At 39.5% G+C, this 12,481-nt stretch overlaps 1 protein-coding gene across 1 annotated transcript in view; it reads right to left on the bottom strand.

Annotated features, from left to right (window-relative positions):
- The window catches only part of LOC308702727 (tripartite motif-containing protein 16-like), a 662,678-nt gene that overhangs the window by 539,474 nt on the left and 110,723 nt on the right, over nt 1–12,481 (bottom strand). The gene's annotated exons all lie outside the window — the stretch shown is intronic.

The raw sequence follows: 12,481 nt of genomic DNA, 5'->3' as shown, positions 1-12,481 counted from the left end.
CTGTTATGATCCCTTATGATATGCAGGAATAGTGTGCTTGGAATGGCTGTAAGGACCGTTTGCCATTTTGTCAAAATGATTTTCTCATATGCCCTGCAGCTAATCAATATCTGATTAACTGTACTGTTTTTTTCTTCTTTAAGCTCAGTCTTGGCACAATCTGCCCTAAATAGGTAGGATATTTAATCATATATTTCCAGAGTGTACTATGCTAATGTTGTGCACACATATCAAACACCCTGTTACACACACACATACACAAAACACTGAGACTAATTACAAAAATATGATGAAAAACAACAAACGGTGATGATCCAAGCGAGGCCAGACAGATCCCTCTGTAATTATAATCAGAGCCCCCAGTAAAATGATCATTATCATATTATTGTAATCAGACGCTGTGTGCTGAGAAACCCCGTGGCTCTCTGCAGAGAGTTATGACAGAAGATGGAAAAGCAAATCCAGTAGGCAAAGCTAACATGGAAGCTATTGATATTAGTGGCAATCAACATTTTCAGAGATATGGGAAAGATGAGACACACACACACACACACACACACACACACACACACACACACACACACACACACACACACACACATTACTATTGTGTTTACTATTAAAAGTCACATATTTCTGAGTTTAGCTTGATTACTAGGGAAAATCATCATTTTCCCCCTTGCATAAAACCCTAAATGTACACTTAATATAGCCTAAATATAAATGCAACAATATAATATTATATATTATTTGAGGAAAATTGCTTCCTTCTACTTTCCCAGAAGTTCTGTTATAATATTGGTCTCTGCTGTTTGTCCGATTATAAAAAAGTACATTAAACAGTTTAGTTCACTCAAATCACAGTCAAATAATTAAATCAGACAAACTTAATGCAGGATCTTTATTTATTGTCACGTAAACAGATATACATATAAAGAACCTTTAATATCCATGGAATCTTTCCATTACCCAAAAAGGTTCTTAATAGATTATTAAAATGTTCACTGCGGACTGAAAGGTTAATCTATGTTCTTCTATGGCATTGCGCTGAAAAAACAACAGCCTGTTAACACTTTACAATAAGGTTCATTAGTTAACATTAGTTAATGTATTAACTAACATGAACTAACAATGAGAAATACGTTTGTTACTGTATTTGTTAATATTTGTTAACGTTAGTTAATAAAAATACAGAAAAATTCATTGTTTGTTCATGTAAATTCACAGTGCATTAACTGTTAACAAGATTTTAATAAAGAATTAGTAAATGTTGAACTTAAAATGAACAAAGATTAATAAATGCTTTAAGTGCAGGTGTGTGACCTTCTGCGGAGAGACTCACCGTGAAGCCAATGCCCACAGTAGCAGTGAAGGATCCTGGGATGAATTTACCCTGGTCAAACTGCACTAACAGAGACGTCTTCCCCACTCCACTGTCTCCGACTAGTATAGTCTGCAACAGACAGACATGAACAGATGGATGGGCATAATGAAGATAAAGGTATTGTGACACTTTTGTGGTTATCGAGTGTTCGTGGATCATTATTAACTCTTTCCCTGCCAGCATTTTTGATCATTTTCACAAAGTTTTCATGGCCCCCAGAATACGTTGTTGTATGAATATCTGAACATGCAATATATAAAAGAAAGAACCGAGCCTCTGCTTTTAAACAACAAAACACGTTTTATTCTAGCTTCATGCATTCATTTATAATCGACACTTGAATGTGGGTACGTTTCATTAAAAAAAGCAGAGGAAGAAAATCAAAGACTACATCCAGATGGGATTCAGAACGATGATCCACACACAGATGGAGTAGATCGAGCCCATTAACACCCCCAGCTTTATAGTCCTATACCTCGTCCTGGATCGACAATTCATTCAGTAACATTATAGGCGATTTTTATTTATATGCTGTTTAATATTAATGATCGCGTTATTTTGCAAATGCATATGATTACATATGATATGTTCCAGCATCTTCTTCACCTGTGCTTTGAACAGGAGTTTCTGTACTCTTTCAGAAGATGTGTAATAGCGCCCCCTACTTTATAAGGGATCGTTCACACAGAACGCGCTACTTTTTCATTGTTTTTTCTATGTAAACGCACTAGACGGACGTGTATAACCCAAGCGTGCCGCACAAGCCCTGAAAAGTGAAGCCAAAACGTCTATATCGCCCCCCGGTGACTGGTCCTAGTATAGGTCATAAGCCCCGCCTCCCCGTGTTATTCAACGGGACGTGAGACCAACTAAACAATTAAATAACTCTTCAAATATCTTTTTTTCAAAGGTGGTTTCTTTCATTTGCTGTCGTTTTTATCACGCTGATGTAAGTTCAAGTGTCTATTTAAAAAAAAAGTTGTTTTTTAGTTACGTGATGCGGGGGTGTAACGTCATGATTGACAGCTGTGATTGACAGGTTCTCTGAGCGAAGTAGTCACTGAAGCACCAACAGCCTTTTCTTCGGGATCTTTGGAGGACTGAGGAGATTGTATTTACTTTATTTTAACAAGCCTCTTGTCGTACTGCAATCAATTTTCAAAAAAGTGTGCAGAATGCACTCTCTCTGCGAGAGTGAGGGCGGAGCGTTGATTTCACGGCTTTACTTCCTGCTCGCTACTGCGCAGGTCTGGTCCCGAGATCGCTACTGCACAGACTCAAGTTCCAATATGTCAGCGCCATATTGGGACACTGGCGGCTTCAGTTCTCACCAATGGAAGAGAGCGAAGGGGCGTCGTCCATCTTTTTTTAGCAGTCTATGGTATAACCGTTGCGCTCATGTCTCCCGTCTTTTGCAGTGTCTCGCGCATGACACGGCGTTCTAAAAATGCAGCGCTCAAGTTAAAATCAGTTCAACTTTTGAAAAACGCGTTTTTCCCTATTCCACAGATGCCACTTAGTTTATGCGACAACGATTTACTAAAAGCGGAAAAGTTTTTCCTTTGCGTTTTTCATGTACAGATGACAACTTTGTCAAAATGATCCCCGTTCACTACCCTGGGAATAGAGACTTCTCGTGAGATCACAATTTGAATTTGCTCAGCGAGTCACTCTGGCATTGAGTAATGATGCTCATTAACTATGCCCTTGTAGCCGAGCTGCACCAATCATATCGGTGTATCTGATATAGGCTGACCAGAGGCGAGCTAAACAGAAGACAGCGCAATCACGACAGTAATTGGTCGTAGTGTTATTCAATTGCGTGCAATGAGATTTTTCAAATGCATGCTTGGTGCCGCGGCAGCAAAATTTATTTTGCAGCCAGGGTAGTCTAGCAACTCTCCGTTGACTTTCGGAGCTGTAAAAACCTTAATTGGGTCAGGCCAATCACGTCGTGTATAGAGTAGAGGCGGGCTTAACATAATGACGACAGAGTTGCAATGTTCCCTGCTACTTGAAAACAAAGATTTGCTGCTGCTGGAGAACAGTCTTTCGAATCGGCTTTGGCCGCGACTCTGGAGGACTTGAAGTTAAGTTTTTCTTTGAGAAAAGAGCAAAGAACGGCACTTAAGTCATTCTTAAAAAAGGAAGATGTGTTAGTAGTTTTGCCGGGCCAGATTCAAAAGTTGAATCTATCAACTAACGTACGCTCCACTTTTGGGAAAACGCTCTGGTTGGTTGAAGCGCTCCTATTGCGTGCAGAGGGAATTTGAAAGACAGCCGTTTATCCCGCCCCTCGGATTGAGCCGTGTCTATGGTGAGTTGCCAGACCCAACATCTTGATGTAGGTCTGGCTTGCCAGGCTATGCCAGACCCTTAATCTTTTAGATTTGGGTCTGGATTTCCAGGCTACCCGTTCACACTGATCCACAAAAACGCTGCATTATTATTAATGCTAGGCCAGTAGATGGCGATGTCACTCTGTACTGAAACACTACGACTGGACACATAATATGCATGCGCATGAAGTCACCGTTTTCACGAATTCACACGACGATAACGGTGTCGCTTTTAAAAACTTGCACTGTGAAACACTTTTTAAAAAGTTTACGTTTTGAGGCCCCCAAAACGCCGTCGTCGTGTAAATGAACGGCCAGAACACATAAAAGGTTTTCCGTTTTAGTTGAAAACAGCCCCTTAGACAACATAATTGCAAACTCAGGGACTGTTTCTTTACACAACACCGTTTTCAACTAAAACTTTTTATGCATTTTGGCCGTTTATTTATTTAGTTGGTAACGGCGTTAGTTGGTTTCACAAATCTGATTGACAACGTTGTTTTCTGTACGCGAAAAACGCAAAGGATCATTGTCGTGTTATGGTCAAACATGGTTGTAGTAGGGTTTTGCTGGATCAGTGTGTTCATTCATTGGGACAGTGAATTGGCCTTAATGTAGGCTATGTCTAAATTCTGTTTGGGGCTATTGCATTTTTGTTGTCATATTACATTATTTCTTCTGTGCTTAGATATGAAACTATAATAGAAAACATTTGACATTTACATATTTTTTCACAACCTTCCGCTAAAAACAGTGTAAAGTACATGTATACCATAAACGAACACAGGGAATAATCAAGCATAATCACATGACTTAATTTCCCTTTTGCTGCATCTACGTAGCGTGATTTAAATGTGAAGAAAAACGAGCCTCAGCGTTAGGACGGGAGAGATGATCATAGCTAGAATTGTAGAGACAGATTAGTCACTTTCATGTTGCCACCTGCTACTGGCGTCAACAGGAATTAGTTGGGGGGACAGAAAGCAGCTCTTCTCACTCACAGCTTTCTCATCAAGAGATCAGTCAGGGTGTTTGATGATGCTGTTTTCAAAGGCAAGCATCACTACTACTAGCCTGTTGCTCATACATGGGGTTATAACCTATGAAATCACGCAGCTTTTTGAGGAGGGGGGTGTACTATAACCACGATCAGATGGATGGTAATAAAATGGGTGAGAAAACCATACCATAGACTTTTAAAAAGGACCCATGTCATATTTACAGACAAATATCATAGGTTGTGAGACCTGAGGGCTTTTTTGACTTTTGTCCACCAAAGCAGTTTTTCACGCGGCTGGCGTGTTTTTTCAATTGTTTTCAATGGGAGCGCCGCGTTTTTTAAAACGCCATGAGCGTAACGAGGCGCTGAGCGTCTTTTTCACGCTGAAGCGCCGAGCGCTCGTCGCTTTTTACAGGTCGGCGAGAGTTGAAGAATGTTCAACTTTGGGTAAAACGCAGCGCTCATCACTGTCACTTTTTACCCAGCCGTCCAATCACAGTGGAGGAGGGGCGGGACAAATACCACACCGACCAACTGTCACAACTTCAGTACAAGACATCAACCAGCAGAGCTAACCGAACAAAATGGATGAAAAATATTTTTTTAGTATGAAACAAATTATCTGCGAACCCAGTTACAAGTAAACTATGCTGTGGATATTCTGTATCATAGCAATGAAGCGTCTCAACGGAAAAAACGCTGTGCTGCCAAAACGCTCTCAAGCGCCCAGAGCTAGGCATTTTCAGCAGAGCGTCTAGCGTTTTCAGCTGGCAAAAAACGCTTTGGTGGACACACGGCCTTAGCAATCACTTCAACAACCCAGAACAATAAGCACCTAAGAATCTGCATAGCAACACCCTGGAACTTCTCAGAACACTCGTCCAACCACTTGGAGATGCCCTAGCAACAACCCAAACATCTAGAAACAGCATAACAACATGGTTAGACACCCTACCATCTAGATATGCCCTAAAACACCAAGAATGATCTAGCAGCCACCTAGAAATGCCCTAGCAAATTTCAGAACAAATTAACATTTGCATAGCAACACCCTGGCAACCACCCAATACATCATAGCAACTACAATGCCCATCACCCTAAAAACTACATTGAAACGCCCACATTTCTATCTGGAACACCCTAGCAATCATCTAGAAATGGCACTCAAATAGCACTTTAGCAACCACCAAGAAATGCCCTAGCAACTCTCAGAACACCTTCACATCTGCATATAGCAACACCATGGCAACCAATAGTACATTATAGCCTGTACATTATAGCCTAGAAATGCCTAACATAATCCAGAAACATTCTAACAACCCCAAGAAAACCTAGAAATGCCCTAGTAACATTTGGAGAAGTTTATCATCTGCAATTCTGCATAGCAACACCATGGCAGTGTGGCAACCACCCAGTAAATCATAACCCCTTATAAATGCTTTAGGAACCAACCTAACATCCTACACACTACAAAGAAATGCCCTAACATCTGGAACACCTTAGTAAACACCGAGTAACACTCTAGCAACTACCCAAAACACCATCTAGTAACACTGAGCAACCATCAAATCTCCCCTAGCAACACTCAGAACACCTTCACATGTGCATAGCAATACCCTGGCAACAACCGAGTAAATCATAGTTAAAACCTAGAAACTCCCAACACCCTACAATCTACTTAGAAACACTCTAACATTCTAACAACCCCAAGAAAACCTAGAAATGCCCCAGTAACATTTGGAGAAGTTTAACATCTGCAATTCTGCATAGCAACACCTTGGCATTCTGGCAACCACCCAGTAAATCATAACCCCTTAGAAATGCTAAGACCCTAGCAACCAGCTAGAAAAGCCCTAGCAACAATCAGAACAACATCTGCATAGCAATGCACCATGAACCACCAAGTACATTATAGCAAACACCTAAAAATAATCTAACAACTGACCTCACACCCAACAAATGACCTAGAAATGCCCTAACATTCACCTAACATCCAAGCAAACATCTAGTAACACTAAGCAACCATCAAATCCCACCCTAGCAACATCAGAACACCTTCACATGTGTACAGCAATATCCTGGCAACAACCGAATAAATCATAGTTAACACCTAGAAAGGACCAACACCCTACAATCTACCTAGAAACACTCTACCAAGACCCTAGCAACAGTGCTTCCTGGTTATACGTCAGAACGCCGGCTCAGTATTGGCTGGCTCCTCGTCAGCATCACACGCAAGCGTAATGGTGATCACATGACCAGCGTCGGCCAATAGTGAGGCAGCAATCATCAGAAATGATCTTAAACGCTGAGCCGTTGTCTTCATTCGGCCTTCTTTTTTATGTCTGAGTGAAAGGCGTAAGGGGATGAACAAAGAAGGACCACGTAATTTCCTCATTAGCTTCACATGGAATGTTACCACGACAAAGCTAGGCAGCGACAACAGGAATATCTTATTATTGCTGTCTGATACAAATAAATGTACATTTATAATGACGTTTTTAAATATGCTTTATATATGTCTGTGTTCTTAAACTGTTCTTAATGTCCCCCTGTAGTCAATAATTGTATACCTTAAAACTCATCTTTGATATCTAAAATTACAAATTTAAAAGTTTCTTCATGCCTTAAAACAGCTTGAATGTAACTCTACACCCTTGCCTCATTTAGTATACGTGGTTCTATGAATATGCAAATGAGCCCCGCCTCCACTCACTCACTCAGCTCAGAGATCCACTGGTTGACGATCACACATTGATCTGATTGGTTACAAGGTAGTTTGTGACGTCAGAAACACCAGCGATTTCAAACTGTGTTTTTGAGACTGTCTTTGGTTCACTGCAGTTGAAAATACTCAGCAATGGTGTTGACTTATGAAATTACACATGGTATGTCTTAAAGCATATTTAAAACACCACATAGACATATAAACAACATTAAAAACTTGATTTTCACCACAGGGGGACTTTAACTTTATAAGTTAAGCATTAAACACATTTCTTACCTATGAAACTTTTATAAAAATAATCTGAAATGCATAAAAATGTGTGTAATATATCACAACAAAACAAAAAGACTTGAATTATTCTGTCTATTACATTAACTCCAACTCTTGTCTAGATTTAAAATGAATCGCGAGGACTTGTCACCCTAGGTCACATGACCATAAACAATTAAATGACTTCCTTGAAGTGACCGTGTGCCCTTCGCTTATCGGGCTTGTGGTAGGGCCCTTGGTGAAGTAGCTTTGTCCCTTGTCCGGGCGAGACATAATCAGTAGGGGTGGGGGGAAAAATCGATACAGCATAGTATCGCGATATTTTCTGTGGCAGTATCGATACACGGGCGCCAAGTATCGATGTTTTATTATTTAAATTACACATGAGAATTTAACTTTGGTAGTAGAATGCTAAAAATGAATGTGGCGGTGCGCCACAGAATCAACACCGGCCGTCACATATTGTGTTTCGTTATAAAACATTTTTTTACTTAATTTAAAACACGCAGCATATTCATTCATCTGCATTTCCTTTCCCTGCTCTCCCTCCGTCTCTCTGTCACTCACGCGTCTCTCTCACAAGCAATTTTTTGTCTCGCCAAAGTACGGTGGCCCAGTAGTGCACAACACAACGAAATGTAAAAAGCAAACATAAGTTCACAACACAACGAAATTAAGCCACAACACAACGGAAACAAGCCACAACACAACGGAAAATCCACAACACAACGAAATAAAGCCACAACACAACGGAAAATCTACAACACAACGAAATAAAGCCACAACACAACGGAAATGCTCCCGACCACTAGAGGGCTCTCGGAGCCCAGTAAAGTTAGTTTTCCAAGCCATTGTTCATTAGAGAGTCAGCAGTCTATAAAAATATATCAACACCACGATTAGTTTTAACAGTATGTAGCTAACCATTGTTTATCGACATTTATTAATTCAAAATCACCTACGTGCATTATAGCTGCATATTTATACTCTAGAATGCTTTGACGCGCTACCACGGCGCATTATCCCTGAGGGAACGTCTGCCAATTCCTCCAAGTTGTTAAAACGTATAATTTGTTTTAATTAAAATTACTTTTAACATTCAAAAACAGACATGTTCAAAATCCAAAGCTTGATTGTATTTGATAGTAGACTGACTTAATAAGACTTTTATAATGACTTAATAATGACTTTTTTCCAATACCCTTCATGTATTTACAGTAATTAACATTTTTTTTTAGGAAATTTCTGTAAAAGTTTTTTTTTTCTTTTATCATGTTCCTAGTGACCAGACTGACTTATTATATGTGGAATTGTGCCAATTCCTTCCAATTTCACCAAATGGTTTTTATTTTTATTTATCAAATTATATTATAATAAATTATACGTTTTAACCACTTGGTGGAATTGCCAGACGTTCCCTGACGATCATGCGCTGTGGTAGCGCGTCCAAGCATTCTCGAGTATAAATCAAATACGCAGCTATAATTCATGTAGGTTATTTTGAAGTAATGTTGATATACACTGTTAAAACTTATCGTGGTATTTATATATTAAGACTGCTGACTCTATAGAACAATGACTTGGAAAACTAACTTTACTGGGCTCCGAGAGCCCTCAAGTGGTCGGGAGCATTTCCGTTGTGTTGTGGCTTTATTTCGTTGTGTTGTAGATTTTCCGTTGTGTTGTGGCTTATTTCCGTTGTGTTGTGGCTTTATTTCGTTGTGTTGTGGATTTTTCGTTGTGTTGTGGCTTGTTTCCGTTGTGTTGTGGCTTTATTTCGTTGTGTTGTGAACTTATGTTTCCTTTTTACATTTCGTTGTGTTGTGCACTACTGGGCCACCGTACCAAAGCCTTATTTGATCGGTGAGTGATGTACATGACTGCTGCGCTTGCGATAGGTGCATATTACTGATTACTTATTATTGAAGTCAACAGGGTGCATATTACTGAAAGAAAGAGCAGAGAGAGAGAGAGCCGCGATCGCGCGCGCACCCTCGCCGTTCTGTCTTGCTCTCTCTCGCTCCCTCGCGCATATTACTCAAAATCAATTGAGAATTGACACGATGGTAAAAGATCGGAAGACCGAAGTCTCACCTGCAGCATTCGGGTATTTTTTTCCTGAATTAGCCTACTGCTGGGTGTTGTGCAAAAAAAAAAAAAAAAAAAAAAAATTACGTTGCCTTAACCTCTCTGAAAAGCGTTCCGCACATTCAGCTGACATGAAAAACACTTTCAAAAAACAAAACAAAATCCAATGATGAAATGTTTTCTGTGTTGACAAATCTTGTGCGATCATGTCCTGACTGCCGGGATAATCACACGCGTTGTAGGCCTACAAGTCCGCTAATGACACGTCCGATTCGCGAACTTGACTCCTTTGAACCGATTCAACCAAAACAATCTTTTAGTTTAGACTGTTTGGGTAAATGCAGTTGGGTTGTCGAGGTCAAAACTCTAAATAAGATGTGAATCAAATAAACTTACTATAAATAATGTTTTGTCATTTTTTTACTCTTACACTGAATGTTTGGATTTTGTGAAGGTGTGAATCATTTTTGATTAATATTTAATATAATAAGTTCTGTGTAACAGATTATTAATGCGGATTATTAATGGACATTATTAAAATTGATGTGACATGAACAAACAGATGTTGACAGTTTTCCTTTGCGGACATAATTTGAAGTTGGAAAAAGGTAGGCCTAATAAATTGCAATATATTGCAGAATATCGCAATATGTTTAAAATCGCAATAATATCGTATTGTGACCTAAGTATCGGGATAATATCGTATCGTGGTGCCTCTGGTGATTCCCACCTAATCAGTGTCCTGCATTTCAATTATGTCTGTATTATTTTATTTCTTCCCTGAAATCACAATAACACAATAAGAACTATAATCCTAAAAATGGGATTGCCATATAAAAATCCATTTACAGTATTCGCAGGAAAATAACCAACCAATGAATTCGTAGAGATGGATTTTCCGGATGAAGCAAAGCAACCAGCGTGGACCTCATCAAAACTCATTATAAATAAAGCTACATCGGCCAGGACAACAAAAACATACAAGTCCAAGATCCTGTAAAAATGCATTTATTGTTTGGCATCTAATAAAGGAAAATAGTCGCTACCATCGGGTTGTGACCCGGATAGGATTAGAATTTGTTGTAGGCTTTTTCCCCCACATTGTAACACTTGTGATGTTCCCGGTCAAAAATGACACTTAATTTTAGTGTCATTGTTACATGTAATTACTGTAATAACTATAAATTATGCATAATTAATTTACATGCAATTAACCCTAAACCAAACCCTCATCCTAATCCTAACGCTATAGTAGCCTACATATAGTTAATTATTATTACTCAGTACTTAAATGCAAAATTACACTGTAATACTGACACCTTAAAATAGTGTAACCAAAAATGCTCATAAATCTCTCGTTACGCTATTTTGTCACCAAATATTGGATCAGTCAGTTTCAAAAATAAATACAAAACCTGTCTTCACTGAAAGAAAACAAGCTGACAAAACGCTTGAATCCAATATTTGGTGATAAAACAGTGTAACAAGTGATTTAAAAGCATTTTTTTTATAGGCCGGTCATTTTTGACTGAACATCACAAGTGTTAGGGTTTTCAACACAACACAGGGGACTTTAAGAAAATGTATGTTTGTATAAAATGTGATTTTTACCTACACTAGCCTGTTATTCAGTTCATTACATAAGGTAGACTGAATTGGTCCAGTATATCGCTCAAACCTTAGCAAATTGAGTGATAATCACAGAGCCGGTCACAATTAACAAAGTTTACTGACGATTTAAAACGTTATCATCCAACGTGAGCTTTCCAAATAATGTAAAGCATTATTTACATAGTACAATAGTAGTAAATTTCTCTCTCACACACGTGTGATAACCAAACTGTCCTGCAACAGAGCGATAACCAGGTGCTCACCCTATGGTAAAGGGATTCAGCTGGTCACTTTCGTCAGGAGCGTTCCCATGCCCTTCAAGTGTTCAATTCTCCCATATCTCACACTCGCCCCCCCTTTTAAAAGCGCCTCATCTCTGTGGGGTCTGACCACTGATCTATATAGAATCATTATTGGGTCTGACCGAGGACGTGGGCATCATCCTGAACTGGTTGCCATGGTTACCACACCCGGCCAGAGCTTGCAAAAGCACATGTTCGCCGGCATTCATCAGCTGGAGGGCAGATTGGTGGTTGTTCTCCGCTTAGTTTAATCTAGTGTCTCCTAGCTTTGAGAGTCAAATGGCATTGTTTTACACGGCTAAACAAACGAACACCTGCGGGATGATTTCAGGAGATGAATCGTGTCGGACTCAGACCCCACGGGCTTTCAAACTCTTATTATTATTTCATACGAATCTCATCCGTGCATGACATTCCTTAAATCCCTCATTGCTCATTCAGCTTTGAAATGCGTGATTAAGGAAGAACACAATGGAACAAACCACACGAGGCACGTGACGGGGACACGGGATGCCATTACCATGGTGACACACGCATTCCCGCAGCCAAAGTCTGTGCGTCTGTAGATATTGCTGGGATACTTCTTTAGTACAATGTGACATGGCCTGAAAGCTTGAAAAATGGGTGGGTTCACAATATGATATATAGGAATAATTAGCAATATTTAGGCCTTCCTAAATGTATTGGCTCTAAAGCATTGTAATATGTGTAGAATGGCCAATCATCTCAGCCAAAATAATCTCATTGCAGTGTACTTTG

The sequence above is a fragment of the Scardinius erythrophthalmus genome (assembly GCF_964197995.2).
Source record: "Scardinius erythrophthalmus genome assembly, chromosome: 1".
Taxonomy (NCBI): domain Eukaryota; kingdom Metazoa; phylum Chordata; class Actinopteri; order Cypriniformes; family Leuciscidae; genus Scardinius; species Scardinius erythrophthalmus.
The sequence above is the reverse complement of the archived record's forward strand: the minus strand, read 5'-3'. Positions and strand labels throughout refer to the sequence as shown.